This window comes from Larus michahellis, chromosome 1 (assembly GCF_964199755.1).
Source record: "Larus michahellis chromosome 1, bLarMic1.1, whole genome shotgun sequence".
Classification (NCBI taxonomy): Eukaryota; Metazoa; Chordata; class Aves; order Charadriiformes; family Laridae; genus Larus; species Larus michahellis.
Genome location: NC_133896.1, coordinates 176,748,687 through 176,764,806, shown reverse-complemented (window position 1 = coordinate 176,764,806; position 16,120 = coordinate 176,748,687). Strand labels below are relative to the sequence as shown.

General features: G+C 40.7%; 1 protein-coding gene across 3 annotated transcripts in view; it reads right to left on the bottom strand.

The window, feature by feature from the left end:
* The window catches only part of TBC1D4 (TBC1 domain family member 4), a 114,090-nt gene that overhangs the window by 68,453 nt on the left and 29,517 nt on the right, over window positions 1–16,120 (bottom strand). The window contains exon 1 of one of the 3 annotated variants that reach the window (XM_074563855.1): window positions 9,800–10,160. The exons of the other annotated variants lie outside the window; for them this stretch is intronic. The gene's annotated coding sequence lies outside the window, so the exon portion shown is untranslated. Of the gene's footprint in view, window positions 1–9,799; window positions 10,161–16,120 lie in introns of those variants that run through there. 3 annotated transcript variants of the gene reach the window in all.

The window sequence follows — 16,120 nt, the reverse complement described above, 5'->3', positions numbered from 1 at the left end:
GGCCTTTGTCTTCCACGGAATTTGACTGCTATCTCACGACCTTAAAAGCGACCTTTCTTGGGGAAGGGCGAGGAGGGAGTGGAGAAGAGAAAGTGAGCAAGTGGCTGTGTAAAGCGGAGACGCCCACACAGAGGAGAACTGTCAAGCATGTACTGAAGGCATCTGTTCTGTTTAACTGGCCAATACACACATAAGTGTGTGCACAGCAAACATCAGCTGCAGTTGGCATAACACGCTGTTTCTTGCTCAGCAACTAGCTGAGAACACAGGATAAGCTGGAAAACTAAAAGACTTTAAAAAAAAAATTTGACAAGTGCTTTATATGAAAGAAATTCTTATTGTGCATTTTGTTTGTGTGTTTTCCTTTCCCTCTTATTTCTGCTTCATCTCACTGGACAATTTCACGTTCATTTTCCAGGAAATGCTGAAGGCCTAGCAGAATCTTCCGAGCTATCCAGCAAATTACAATACAACTTTCTTATCTCTTGTAAACAGAAGGAAGTGGATCAAAACGAGAAAGTCTGTAACTCAAGAAATGGCAGGAATGTTTGTTCTGCAGCAATCTGGACTTTTCCCATTACTAAATGAGAAGCTGCATTTCAGTTTAACATGAACACTAACGCAGTGTCAGTCATTTCAGGCACAGTGAAGATCACTTTGCTTCATGAGTTCAATACGTCCTTCCTACATCCTCTTAGCCACACACACATTGCACTCTTTCACCGGCTATGGTCACAGCTCTCTAGAGCATGAACCCAAATGACTCAAACAGCTGATAAGATCACACAAAGACTATGTTATTCTTTATCACCAATGCTACACCAATTCAGTGTGTTTAAGCTTTATCTGTTCATATTTACACTTTGCAGGATGTCATTCAACACCATCCGCTATTCAAGAATACTGAAATCATTGGAAAACACTTCCCTAGCTTAGATACTGCCTCTAAAGCCAGATTGGAGACTTAATCGCTGGACTTTGCAAGAGCAACAAAATGGAGCTGCATCCCCAACAGGACAGCAGTGAGCTAACACATCTCCCTTAGCTTGTCTCACAGCGCATGTCCACAGCTTCTAGATGTAAAGACTTCATGTTTTCCAAATACCTAAGAATCATCCCTCACCTCGGTCCACAGAGTATTTTCAAGGGTATTATACCACCAAGTTGTGTGTCTTCAAGGACCGAAATGATTAAGTGGTTGAATTCAAGGAGCGTTACACAACTCTTGTGCACAGAAACAATTCTTAAACCTGGGCAGAGACAGCAAGAATTTTGCCATCCTGTAAGACAATGCCACAGCTACTTAAGTTATTAAGTCCAATATTTAAAAAAATAAGTAAAGTTGACTTTTTGGCATACTTCTTTTCAACAGAAAGATGGACTCCAAATAGCACTTAAGACACTGATGTAGAGGTACTGTCTTTGGGTAGTCCAGGATCTTCAAATCCTAGAGAGCTATGTAATATTTAAATACTTAGTCTGGGTCTTATGCTGATTATTTTTGACAAAATGAGCTAAAGCGATTAATGCATACAGTACTTCTGTGACTGTCGATCAAAACACAACTTTCTCATGCTTTAGACAAGATTATTTATTATGTGTAAACAAACTGGATTAATAATTTAGTGGGTGGTGAATAAAAGATGGAGAGGAATTTTATTACTACATATAATGAGGTACCGTAAGCCATCTTATGAGGGAGATAGAACTTCAGCCTGTAGCTGAATCCCATCCCGCCCCATCCCATCCCAAAGCAGCTTTCTGTTTTTCCCCTCCCTGAAATGAGTCTGAAGAATTCAAATTCCCACAGCAGACAGCGGAAACACAGTTAGATTGCAGAGTGCCTTTCATCTCGCCAACATCTGGTCAGGCACTAGCACTGCAGACTCCACAGACCAAATTTACTAGACCATCACCAACTATAATGGCAATTTGAACACCTCTGTTAAGCCCAGAGATGTGTAGGTGTCTATGGGTGAATAAATTCGAGACCGTGAAACAGCAACAGAGCAAGAGTCCACTAGCAGAGGGCTCAATATTTTAATCACCTCTCCATACACCATCCCCAAGGTTGCTATCCACGTATCCCAAACTACACAAGAGTCCCTTTGAAGACAAGTAAACACAGCTTATCTTCTCTTGCCTTCCATTTTCCAGTTTATTTAAATATCTAACAATAAGAAAAAAAAATCTAGTCCGGCTTCCACTCAAGTAATTGGAAAGACTCATTTTTAATGACCACCACATCAGAAACAAGTTCACTGAACCAAATCTGTTACTTCAAATTATATTGAAGAGATTAAAGCTTTTTTGACGACTTCTTGGTTATTTACTTACCCTTCTCTTCATGGGTATTTCCTATTACCTTTCTCTTGCTGCCTTGCGTAAGTAAAAATTTAATTCCTACTTTTAAGAAACTTATTCCTCCTAAAGCAAACCCTTCATAAAATCTTCAGTTATATCATTTAAAAAAAAATAATTAATGCAACAGGGGAATTTCCTAATATCCAACTACTTAATTATGAGAACTTACGTACTTCAGTTTTGGCTTCTATCGAGAATTCAACCTTCTAGCCAAAAGGTTCTTTAACCCTCTAGCACGGCTAAGCGAGCAACTGCCATCTGAGCTGCTTATGGACCAGTGGTACTTGTTGTCATCCAAAGGATAAATAGCGGGGAAGGCAGGGCATTTCCTATCACATTCACCATTACCTGACAGACACATTCCAAAGGCTTCCACTTCAGTCTCTGGTAAGAAGTACACTCTAACAGAAAGGTCACACATCTACCCAGTATAGCAACTTTCTGCCCTACCACCTCCACCATGCCCTCACGTGGTCATTAAGAGCTATTTTCCTTAAGTAAGCCTGAAAAGAGCCACTGATTTCAGCAGGAGCACTCTCCCTGATACCAGCTCTGAATCCTTGCCGATCACAGTTTATGGCTAGCAGGAAAAATCCTAAGGAGGCTTGAGCTGAATTGTGTCTAGGAAGCCTGGGATCCTCAGGGAGTCCCGCAAGAAAGCTCTTGCGAGTCACTACAGGATCTGCCCATGTGCATTTACTGAACAATTTATCACACTGTGACAGCTCAGGGAGCTGCAGAAAGTCCCCCCAGTCCTTCCCTTATAGCAGGGAGTCTCTACCTTCAAAAAAAAATAAATCATTGCTCAAGTTTTAGACATTAATCAATGTTATCTTGATGACCCTTGCTCACAAAAAGCAACTAAAGATGTTTTAGAATAAGTCTGAGATACAGACTTCCTTTTGTGCGGAAGGTGGTTCTGATATGTCCAAATGGTTAACTTTGGGCAACCATACTGATTAAGAACAAAGAAATTTAAGGTTCTGCCAAAGGTTCTTTATGATGGATCCCAATTAGTGGACCAGCTTCACCAAAACCATGCCTTGCGTTGAGAGTTTTCTATGAAAGCATAGAAAAGAGTACAGTTTACTATACAAGTAATTAGCTTGCAAGTTGAAGAAAAAAAAATTAATCTGTCCACAACGTTGTCAGTTGTACAAGTAAATCCTCCTTTACCCTTCTACCATCCTACAATTTTGTAGAAAGAGAGTCACCTTTTCAATTCAGATAACAGTGACTATGAAGTTACTCCCACAAAGAAGCCATTTTTGCACTCCAAAGTCAATTTCTCCCATTTAGTACCCCCTGCTCAAGGAAGACATACAAAGAATCTTAATTCTATTATTTCAGCACTTGTGGGTTGGCGTTTGTTTTTGGCTTGGTGTTTTTTTTTTTTTTTTTTTTTACTCCTTACTTTAGACAAAGCAAAGGGTACCAGATCTGAAAAGAGAAACTCAAATAATGAGACTCCAAAGTTCCGTGAAAGATAAACCCTTGCCAATTGCACGCAACCTCTCTTCCAACTGATTCTGTCTGAGCTACTGGAGTAAGGAAAGTTGTTTTTTGATCTAAACTTAGAGGAGAAATGAAAAAAATAATCTGTGTCTTCTGTGTCTAGGTTCAAATCATACAACTGACTTAGGTGTAGTTAGCTTGTAAGAGAGATCATCATTGGCAATTTGACTTCTAACAACAGAAAAATTGAGTACGTGTGGGAGAAACGATGCAAGTGACATCAGAGAGGGTCACCTGCAAATGATGACAATGAAGTAATCTGTAGGAAAAAACCTGTTTGCTTTAAGTTGCATGGCACTGTGAAGGCAACCTGAACACCTTCCAACGCCATCGTCTGGGAAACAAGGTATTGCCTAAGTCCCATGAAACCAAGCTATCAGTTGATTCTTTGCCCATAAGTGCCATTATCAAAGTATTTCATCAAGTGTAACACCACCTGTATGAACTTCAACTGTTCTTTTCCAGTTCTTTGGGGAAAGCTTCACGAGCAGCACTAAGATCTGTTCTTTACCAAGAGCCCATTCTGACGCTAAGTGGGCAGAAGTTGCTCTTTACAATTCCTACTTAAAAGGACCAATAAAACAGACTAAGAATAAACGCAGTCAACCATACCTCCTACGGCAGAAAATCCCTTTATTTTAGTCAAGTGCCAACTATTATGCCATGAAATATTCCAAGAGGTTTCATGATCTTTCCCAAACTTGAGCTCTCCTAAAAGGACAGCACTGCTGCTTCGGATACATTAGCAGACACTACCTGGTAGCACATAACTCCCTACCTAGGCTTTGCTCTTGAAAATGGTAATGAGTCAAGGGAACAACTACCTTGCAGTATGATAAAATATTATTGCTACATCAGTGATTCAGTCTGGCAGTCTCTCCAAAACCATCAACGTAAACAGAGGAGGTCACGTGCACCACATAGACACGCGGATAAAGGTATTTAACGCAGTTGCTCCCATTACAAAATGCAAACTAGCTGAATGCACCCAGAACAAAAAGTGTTTTCAGATGGACTGAGAGCAGGCAAGTTTATTCTTGTGGGTGGAGCATTTATTCTCAGGCTTAAGACTCAGGCTAACAACTTATGAAATACTAGTATTTGGAACCATAAAGTCAGACCAATATGTCCCCGTCCAGTGGATCCTCTTAAAATCCTTTGAAATGACACCACTAACTGAAAGGAAGCATGCAAACACTCTAGAGGAAGGGACATAATCTCTGGAGTAAATTATTAACTTGAAGTAAATGCTTGAGATGCTCAACAGATCATATTAGAAAGCTTATGCACATATTGAAGCGAGATGCATGTATGTGCATGTGAGAAGTCTTATTATGCATCAATTCCTAATAAAGAAATCCTTCTCCACCCCTGACTCCTGCCCCTTTGAATCAAACTGTATTACCAGAGGCTCAACATCTTAACGGAAGGGAGACTTAAAAAGTTTTAAGTATCTCACTGACCAGTCAGAAGTCAGAGTATGCATCTTCACCCCACAGTTATCAGGCAATTGCCGCCTTTGCAGCTGATGAGCAACCGCATCAATCCACCCAAGCGAAGCTCCACAACGTGCTTCACACTCCCTTTTTCTGTATGACATCTCCCGTGCCGTGGCTGGCTGCGCTGCTGACACACTTCACCCTAGCTGAGGGCGGGAGGGTGTTGTCGTGTGCCTGCTGTACTACTACTCTGAATAAAGCACAGCTACGGCAAAGCTCCTGTGGAGCTGCCAGCACTTGAGCTCTTCTCCCTGCATCTTTGCTGCAAAGCAGACAGGTCTGAACAAGAGCTGGAATGTGGCTCATGGTCTGACCCACACCTGTAAGTCTCGAGGCTCGTCTGAAGGCTTTCCGCACCAGTCTACTGGAGGAGAGCTCGGGTTTAGTGGAAACGTACTCAAAGACGGCGCTGAACCAATTTACTGGGATCCGAGGATCCCAGGCACTCACCCATGCACAGCCAGCAGTAGGGCTACCACCCAGCAGGTCTCCTCCACGGAAGACTGGGAAGACAGAGTACGCACAGAGGGGGAAATGAGGGACATGCACTTTCCTATCTTCCTACAGGACACGAAAGTCCCATCATCTTCCACTTTCATACAGCACCAAGACAACATCACCACACCTAAGCCTAAAAGAACTTCCATTTACCTTCCCAAATATAAAGAACTAGGTCGCTTTAACCGAGAGCAGGGGAAACATCATCCTGTGCTTTCCTCAGAAATATCTTAAGTATCTCAAATGATTTTCTTTGTCCTTTAGAATCAGAAGGATCTTCACCTGAAATTTAATTGAAACTATTTGTCTTGGGAAGTGATGTTGCTGTTTCAAAGCACAGTTTGTGGTTAAAACAATGGGGAGAGTGGTACAGGAGGGACGAAAATATTCCGTGCTTTAGTGACTCTTACTAGGAAGAAACTGAAGGGAAGTATCTTGTATCTTCTTTTCCCTTAAAATGTACACATGCTCCAAAGCAGAGGCTAGTACCACGGAACACTGGAAAAGCCTGATTTGACTATACAGTACAAACTTATCACCCAGGTTTACACTACCAGTCATTCAAATTCATACTGTCAAAATTTACCACTCCTATGTTCCCTACAAGTTACTTACTCCCTTTGAGGCGGGGAGGAGAAAAAACATCCTTTAAGGATTACATTTTGTACATGCAGTGTAACTCAATACCACACACAGAGTGAACAGAACGATGCGCACCATCCTGAAACCACTACTAGCATTCACCAACAGAAGTCCCCTTCCAGGTCCAGAGCACTGCCAACATTTGGGGGTTTTGTTACACAACTGCAAGAACTGTTTCAGCTCCCACTGCGCCTAGATTTTCTCTGCTCACAATTGTTAAAGACTGTTTTTCCCGCTGTGTTATGGAACAATGGGAACGATACATGTACCCAAGAGCAATATTTGAGTCAAAGATTATTGATATCAAGTGCTGGTGTTTGGCATGAGATGAACTAAGTTCTGTTACGTTAGACAGCTCCCCTCTGCCAAAACCCTAACCTCATTTTTCCAAAGGGGGAAAAAAAAAAAGCAACATAAGTAAAAACATTTTTAGGAAGGTTATCCACTTAAAAAGATATGCCGAGTCCTATTAGTTTTATAGATTTTACTGCCAATACCTAACAAATAAACCCAGACACATTTGATCTGACATTTAGAAAAAAGTCAGTAGTGTGAAGACTTTAGCTTTACCGATAACTTGTCTCTCCTATTACAGGGCAGTAACACACCAACCGTCACTAGTGTGCTTTAGTCCACTTTCTTTTTAATCAAGCTTGTTTGTTTATTCAGCCATTATGAACTGGGTGAAAGTACGGTTTTGCTTAGGTACACTTTGGTCACCATCAGCTCTCCCCTAGGAATCATTGTTCACAACCGCAAAATTTGCTTATCTTAATATTTCAGTATATTCTCCTATTTGTACCGAACATCCTTTTTATCAAAAGGTACACATACCACTGGGTTCTTTGAAGCACTTCAAAGCTTTGCTTTTTTGAAAGCGGCTACGCAAGCAGATGCCCAGCCACAGCTCGCCCCTGTGAGCAGCCGCTTTGGGCGCCTCTTTCATACAGCACGGGAAGCGTCTCGCAAGCCCGAACCTCGTACATTCAGCTCCGGACATGGATGTATTGGGGTGGGCAGGAGGCACCTTACAGGAGCGATGACACGAGGATGTTGCAGCAGGAGAGGACACGGGATCAGAACTCTGCGCTATGAGGATGCTCGGGAGTAGGACGGGGGAAGGCTGGAAAGAACTAACATTTTTCTACGGAAGTGGTATATAACTCTAACTTTTTACTGCATTAACGATTAATGCAAGCACTTAAGTAGTGGAAAACTAAAAACAAGCATCTTCTCAAGAGCAGATACAGAGCATAAGGTGCACAAGTGCAGGATGTGTTTCAACTAAGGTTTTATAATTTTTGATAAATGAAACAGCATAACTGGGGGCTGAAAACCTTCAGTTTTTGCCAATGTGGAAAACTTCAGTGTTACAATAGCCAACTTACATCTAAAGCATGTACTTGCATGTGACTACACGCAATTTCAGTGCTTGTTTAAACTTTAGCACGAAAAAGGGGAACGCATGCAAGTTCGGCACCCATTTCATATGCGCATTGCTTAAGGCCCTCTGAACTTTATAAAAGAACAGACATAAAATTGTTTTAAATGAAAATACTGAAGAAGAAAAAAAAAAAAGGCAAGCCATCTCCTGCCTTACTGGAGATGCAATCCTTGCAAGTCAATTGAAAAACACAATTAATGGACACAGGATTATAAGAAAGGAAGGAGTAAGACTTGGTTTTTTGAATAAGGTTTTATAATATAGCTTCAAGACTGTACAAATGAGATAGAAGAATGCAAAGAACATCCTTTAAACACACTGATGCAGAGACGTACAATTATTTTTTTTTTCCCCAGACTATTTCAGCTCCTCCTGCAATAATTCTTCTCTCTCCATTATCTCCTCTAGCATTGTTCTAGAGCATGTAGTGCAAGCACCTTATCATGAGTTTCACTGCTGGACCTGTTAAATCCTAAGCCTGTGAATGAAATACTTCTATTTACATTTCTTTAAATGGAAATTGCTGGAAGAGTGAAATGAGTTCATCAGTGCGGTCAATGAAACAGATACAGCTTAGGTTAAAACACCCACCCCTTAGGAAGCTGGTGGCTGTAATTGTGGTGTACCAGATTATGGATAGCAGAAGCACGTGTCCAGGAAGTCTGTGTCTGTGCAAACATTCTGCGGGCTCTTAACCACTGAAGTGGCATGAGCCATCTTTGCTCTTCACTGCGATCAAGTGAAAAAATAAGCAACAAGACAAGTCATGTCATTTATAACTTCAACAAAGCAAAGGAGACAAAGACCTCTATCTTATAAATGTCCTAAGAAATAATGCCATTTTACCGGATTCTTCCCCCCTCTACATGTTTGTAGCTCATACCCAAGTGTACTTTACATCAATATTTCCATGGGATTCTTAAGCCACAGCTTGGATTCAATGTTGACCTTGCTTCTCCTGCAGCACATTGAGCCTCACTTACCTACGTGCTTTGATAAGCCAGAGAACTCATAGTATCAAGACAACACAGCAGAAAATCCCTTAAAAACATCATAAGTACCAATTAGGTGCTACAGCTATTAGTAGACAATTTAGTCCTAATGATGTGAAAATCTCACATCAGTATTTTGCATCTGCTGTAATTTCATGATTAGTGATGCACACATTCCTTCCTACAGGCAATGAGAAATATGCATCAGAGAACCCAGGAGACAAGTCCCTGGCTTCACAGCACATGCCTACATTTGCTACAGCTGACAGTGACCTTCGTTACAAGCCAGACACTAGTAGTTAAAAAAAAAAAAAAAAAAAAAAGGCTTCACTACATACACGCTCAGCAACCATACAGAATAGCAGAACAGCAGCACTGTCAGCAGCCAAATCCCATAAACACACCCAAGGATAAGTTGTGATTCTACAGCTTGAGACTTCTTTTTAGCCTAACATGGAAGTGATTTCATTAGCAATATTAAACTGCAATGTGAAATTTCACAGATCCTGGCAGAAAAGACTACCAGGTGGGTTTTTTTCCCCCCATCATGATGCTTTTAACAAGTGGGCAATTTGACAGCCCTATTGTGGAAACATTTCCTGATACTGTTAGGGAAATACTTCTGGCTCTGAAATTCAAAGTCTAGGTTTTTCTCATTAGTTAAATATAAAGGCAATGTAATCCAAGTGTCATATAAGCATTCAATCATTAATTAAGAGATGCATTGGCAAGCTCCTTATTTAACACAAAGACTAACCCAAGTAATTTACAGTAGTACATAACTTTTGTCACACTCCCGCATAATACTGGAATAAGTTATAACTTCACTATAAATGGATACTTACATTTTCTTTAAGTAAAATGAATTGGCTGTTCCTAAAGATGCATTCTGCTAAATATAAACGGTGATTTACAAATGCTCTATCTTGCGTCAATAAAAGGAACAATTTTTCAATGTCCTACTTCGTGCGTAAACTGAAAGGAAATAAGCCATAAAAACGGATGCCGAAACTCCCACATTTGTCAGACTGAGGAAGATGGTCCAGCATTGCCCATTTGTTCTCTGCAGAAGCTCCCTCCTCATCGAGGAGGAAACTGCCTCTTCATCAGCATGAGCATTTCATTTACGTAGGTAAGTAGACACAGCTGCCGTTAGATGTGACCAGCTTCCCCACAACTAGCTTCATCTGAAGCTCTCTCTCTCTCCCCACACACCCAGAAACTTTTCTGTGATTAATTCAGTCATCCACTTCTCATGCAACCAGTCTGAGTGGCTACAACTGCCTTTAAGTTCCTCTAGGGAAATGCAGCAGTTGGCCAAAAAAGTCTCCTCACACATACTTTCCTTAAAAAAAAAAAAAAAAACAAAACCCAAACACCCTCAGCAGTTTACTTCTTCATATCGTTTAGCAGCTTTCTCTTGTCCACTGGGGATAAGGAGCTGGCCAACTATTTTCACTGGTGCTCTTAAGGCCACCAAAACAAAATCCCTTGAAAATGCTGCTTGGTGCCTCTCAGACTGCCACTTGCTTCCAATTTCAGTCCAAAGCCTCATCCCTGCTCCTCTACACTGTGCATACAAACTCACCCCCAACCACCCTGTCGGCTTTCATCATCTTACCCGGCTGGTTTGCTCAAACATGAAGCATTAAGCCAAGGGCACCCTTACAATACAGGAAAACAGTGAGACCGCATCAAATTTGACCCTTTTTCCCCTTGTCCCTCAAACACTAACCCTCAGTGCTGCCTTCCACCCTCAATCACCCTCTATCTTTCCTTCAGCCAACTCCCAGGACAAGATATGACCACTTCAGCGTCATGCCATTGTGTCATGCCTGTGGTTGCCAACTCCAGCCTCATGTTTGGAGCACCCTGAGCCACGCAAAGCGCCTACCCATCCTTGGAGACCCTGCGACCGCTCCACAAAAGACCTGGATAAAACCCTAAGCAGATGCTGGGCAGTGTGGACACAGCCAGCACCCTCTGCAGGGAACAAGCCGGGCAAGCTCGAACACAGGACTCCCATCTGTTCAGTGCTGGAGTCAAGGACCACTTTCCAGAGCAGAAGCTTTTAGCAGGATGTATGTCAATTCAAACGGGAAGCTCTTCAAGGACAAGATCGTGTCGTTAGTTCTGCTTGCACAGCTCCCACTGCAGTGCAGCGCTGACTCGAGCTGTTCAGCTGGGCAAGAGAGACCGCAACTGTTAATGCTATCAGCTTCACCGTAATTAGATTAAATCTGCCGCTCAAAACTGTACTTCACACAGAACAGTACAACCTCCAGCAAGGCACCTGCTGTTCAGGATGTCATTATCCTCCAAGGATGCTGTAACTACTGATGCCTTCATATGCTTCTTGCTATCAATATCTTTAATACTTACCGTTTCGGCAGTATTGTTCTCCAAGAACGACAGGACTCCAGCGTAACACACTGAGTTTAATCGGAGTGGGTTCACCGCAGATCTAAACCCTGCTCCTAGCTGAACACCAAAACGCTGTTTTGGTGAACAGATGCACCCTGTACCACCCACCGATGGAGGTGTCATTTCAGAAAGGTAGTGCCTTATGAAATGTAACACAGCTGCAGGATTTTCACCGTTGTCTCCCACACAGGCCTCATTTTGAAATCCCAGCTACAGAGCTAAGGTACCAGGTAGCTGCTCTTTGGATACAAGAAGGTAACAGCCTTGTGCATAACTTGGTGCACTGAAGCCTATGTGTCTCTGTACTCCAGTAGGAATTTTTTCCTGGCTTCAGCTTTTGTCTTCTCCCATGACTAAAAGAACATCAAGATAAGACTCCACCGCAGCCCAAAATATTCGGGGAATGGGCACCACTGCCCACAGCAATCCTCCTTTCTTTTATCTCCCCCATCTTCATAGACCTCTGAAGCACTAGTTTCCCAGCACTGATGTCTCAGCTCTACCAGATACAGAAACACTACACTCCGTGCAAGCGCCTAGCGACTTCTGTATTTAAACAAATTGTGAATCTATAGACACACATATGCTATGACATCTGCACTCCTCCTTTGGTTTTTCCTCACCCCCATCCAAGCTTTTATCCAGCATAAAACCCAAACAAAAATAATTGATGTCCCAACACTGTAGCTATTCTAATCAGAGTTTCCTACTGAAGGATAAGCTAATTTAGAATTGCTCTCCAAAGGGACTATTCCAGAATACATTCTAAGTATAACCCACACAGCAAGATACTCTGAAGAGCCTACCCTGCCACCATTATCCTCAACAGCTTTGCTATCAAGGCAACACCACAGAAGTCTCCTAACAGCGTTAAGTAGGAAAAAAACCCAAGGAATGATAAACCTATGACTAGAGTAAAGATATTGCATGGGGAAACAGGAGCTCCAATACAGCAGGTACAAATCATCTCCACAGCTTTAGGACGGGCACTTTTTGTAGCTTCAGTCCCTCATTGCAGCAACAGTGATCTAGACATAAACCCTAAGCACAAAATCTCTAGTATTTGTGGATTTTTTCTACACGAGAGTTTTTGCAATTAACAAAAAAAACAGGATTTAGCTACTTATTCACAAGGAAAAAAAAAATCAGTTTGCATAAAAGAAAACACTACACAAGAGAGAGATATACAACATCGACACATTATCAACGATAGGAGAAAGGGCAGGAGAAAGAAGGCATCATGCAAGTCAGCTCTAGAAACATTCTAGTAAACTATTAGAAACCTTAAAATAGGACTCTTACATGATTAAACACCTACTAAACCCAAGTAGTTTCTTTGATTCCCTTCATTATCTTTCAAAGCTTTATAAAACCTGTGCTGAACTACAACATAAACGAAAATCAAATACAAAAAACTTACTTTTACAAAAGCTACTCTTCTGTATTTTTTAATATTCCGAAGGAAACCATAAATTTCCATTGAAACACATCAAGAAGCTAACAGAGAGGAGCTCCTTCTCCTAGAAGTATACTCATGTTACATAGTCTACTTCCCCTCAAGAATGCTGGCAACTGAGCACTAGGGAGGTGGGGCCAAGATTTTACATAGAAAACACCTGATACCACATTCAAAGGCTTATATAAAATATTTACTACAGATGATGTTTGCTTATGGTAGTACTTCAATAAATTATTTAATTACTTTCCTCTTACACAGAGGATATTTATTTAGCTTTTTAGGGACCACAATTAACTCTGGAAACATACATTTTAGTTCACTGATCTAGAGCTGTCCAAAATATAACTCTTCATTTTTGCAAGTGAAATTACTTTCAATGTTTGATGGTTATAAATTAGCCAGAAAGTGATGCTCCTGAAGTTATCTCAAAAGTTATTGATGTAGGATGTACTGTTACTTCCCTAAATTGCGACAGGAATAAACCAGAACCCAATTTAAGTCATCATGAAATTAAATATACTACCACTTTCTAGTTTAAGAATAAGAATTTAAATCTGAGTAATGCTTTGCATGTTTTTAAATACTGATTTTTATGCTGTAATTTTATGAGCCTTCCTGACTTATTTTATGCTATCGTTTCCAACCGTATCGTGCTAGTACAGTAAAGATGTAAGAACTATTGTGCCTTGGTTGTTCAGTGATGCTAACAGACCTCCATTTTCTTCCAGGGTGGTAAGTTTGCCTAACTGGTCTTCTTATATTCTCAGGCTATTATATACCATATATGTGTATTACTAAGCTCTCCTTTACTTTAGTTGGTCTTTTGAGCTTCTGAGTGCTTCTAAACAGTAAGATATTCATTTACTTACACTTGAAGAAGTCTGAAGAACTTCCTCTTAGAGGTACTCCTAGTGTTCATTTGCTGAAAAAAAAATCTTGCTGCTACTCCTACAGCCTTATTTGACACATATAGTTAAGGTGCTACAAAACCTCATGGATTACAATAACCAAATTTCAAAGCTTTTTAAAAATTTGCCTATTGAGCTAGTATATTTCTATTTAATTACCAGCACAAGTTGCTGTGCCACACTTGTTAGGAAAACTTAATTTCTCTCTACTCCACAGAATTTAACTGTTGTCAACTCTGACATGGGTGCTTAAAGTTTTCCCACTCAGCAGTACACAATCCTGTATCAATAGGCTCTTGTCATATTCTTTATTTCTCGACTTTGTGAACTCTGATCTGTGCTACTACAGGATAGATACTCTAGTATCCCCATTTAGGTACAGCAGACCTGGAGAAACATTTAAGGCTGAGCTACTACATACTTGTTCCTAATTCGACACCACAGTGTACAGAAAACTCTAACTTGGAAAAGAACAATTAGTATACTTTTATTAGCTAGGTATGGGTTAACAAATGATGATTTGACAGGACCTATTTCTATAAAGAAAATCCCCAAACTAGTGTCAGCTTCTGAAACTTAACAGCTGTGACAAATTTATGGATTATAAAATAAACCAAACCCCCACAATCCTATAAAATAGACATTGTTTTCTCAGGCTAATTCTAACATTGTTAAGCAAGAGATTGAGGACGATCAAAGTCTCACTGTCCACAGCTTTGTGCAGAGAGGCTTAAAATTGAGGATGAATAACTGGAAGAGTTGGGGGAAAGGAAATTTACACTGAAAAAATTAATTTTCTGTGCTGGTGTTGACAGAAGGTCAAATAGAGAGATGAGACAGCTCAGATGAGAGACAGTTCAGATGTCATTACCTCATACTAATGTTTAACAGAAGTGCTTTCATTCTACCTTGCTTTTCTAGAAAGCAAACTTCATATTTGGACACACAATTAAAAGTACTGTGCTTACGCCGCTTGTTTCTAATTCGACTAGCTTCAAATTTGTCTCTCCTGTGTTTAGACAGGAGCAGCAGTGTTTTATCGCTTCATCATATAGAGAAGTATCTCTGCAAAACATTTTGCATCTTAGGCCTTCACCCTAAAATTATTTCTGCTTGTCTTATATATTGTTTTACTTTATTAGCCCATACCTAACCATGAGAGGTCTCGTTTTGAACAGTGTCTTTAAAAGCTATCCCAAATATGCTCTGGACTTTTAATGATCAACTATGACCATTCAGTTTACAGATATTTACTTGGGATGGGTTTCATTGTTTGTCAGCCACTGCATCAACTATGTGTAGGATCTGTACACAACAACTGTTCCAGTTTTACATTAGCAGGTACCTGTACTGTCAGACTGTATATACTTCACGTCTCAGCTGATTTTCCTTAAAATGAGGAAGGAAGAGAGGAGTTAAAACACCCTGATAATCCAAATAAAGCCTGTGTAAAAATAGCAGAGAGAGTTTACGTTCTGGTACTTCAATAACAACCTGCTTTTTTTTAATCCAACCCTTTTTTTAGTTCCATTGGTGGTTTCGCTAATTCAGCCTAAAATTTAAAAATCAAGCTGCATTGTTGGGGCTTTTTTCTTTTTGAGGGGGGGAGTACGTTTTTGCTGACAAATAAAATCTAACAATAAACTTCTGCCTTCACTTGCACTACGTTTTCCTATAGCTGCAAATTTTGTCTGGAGTTTCACCAGGGTAACCGAGGGCAGAGCCTCCAGGCTGAATGCAGGTAACCTTGCTGAACCAGGAGGCAGAAAAAGGTCCACGGGCCGCCTGGTCTGCACTGACAACTCAATTAGAAACGTGGGAACGTGCCTGGTTAATGGCAAAACAAACAAGGGCTTTGACCGTACATGAGGAACACGACGGCTGATGAAGGTGTTCATTTTCTCAGTCATTGCCTCCCAAAGAAAAACCCACACCAAAGTTTCCGTTATCTAATGAAAATGCTAATTAGCCTCTTCAAATATTCAGCAACCATGAGCTGAAGCCCTTAGTTAATTTAAACTAAACTGTTTGATTATTTTTGTTTTGCACCTGCTGTTCTAGACCTGTCTGATATGATCTTTCCTACTTACAGTGAGATAAAGCACTGCTGTAGTTACAATACAAAGAAAAGATGACAGACCTGTTAAGATGGTGTCCTATGATGTCCTATTCAGAAACATAAGCTTGGATGGAAGGGGTTTAAAAATTTAGGAGTTCTTTTAAAATTATGTATGGGATTGTTTAGCCTGCAGAAGAGAAGGCTGTGGGGAGACCTTATAGCAGCCTTGCAGTACCTAAAGATGGTCTACAGGAAAGATGGGGAGGGACTCTTTACAAGGGAGTGTAGTGATAGGATGAGGGGTAATGGCTTCAAA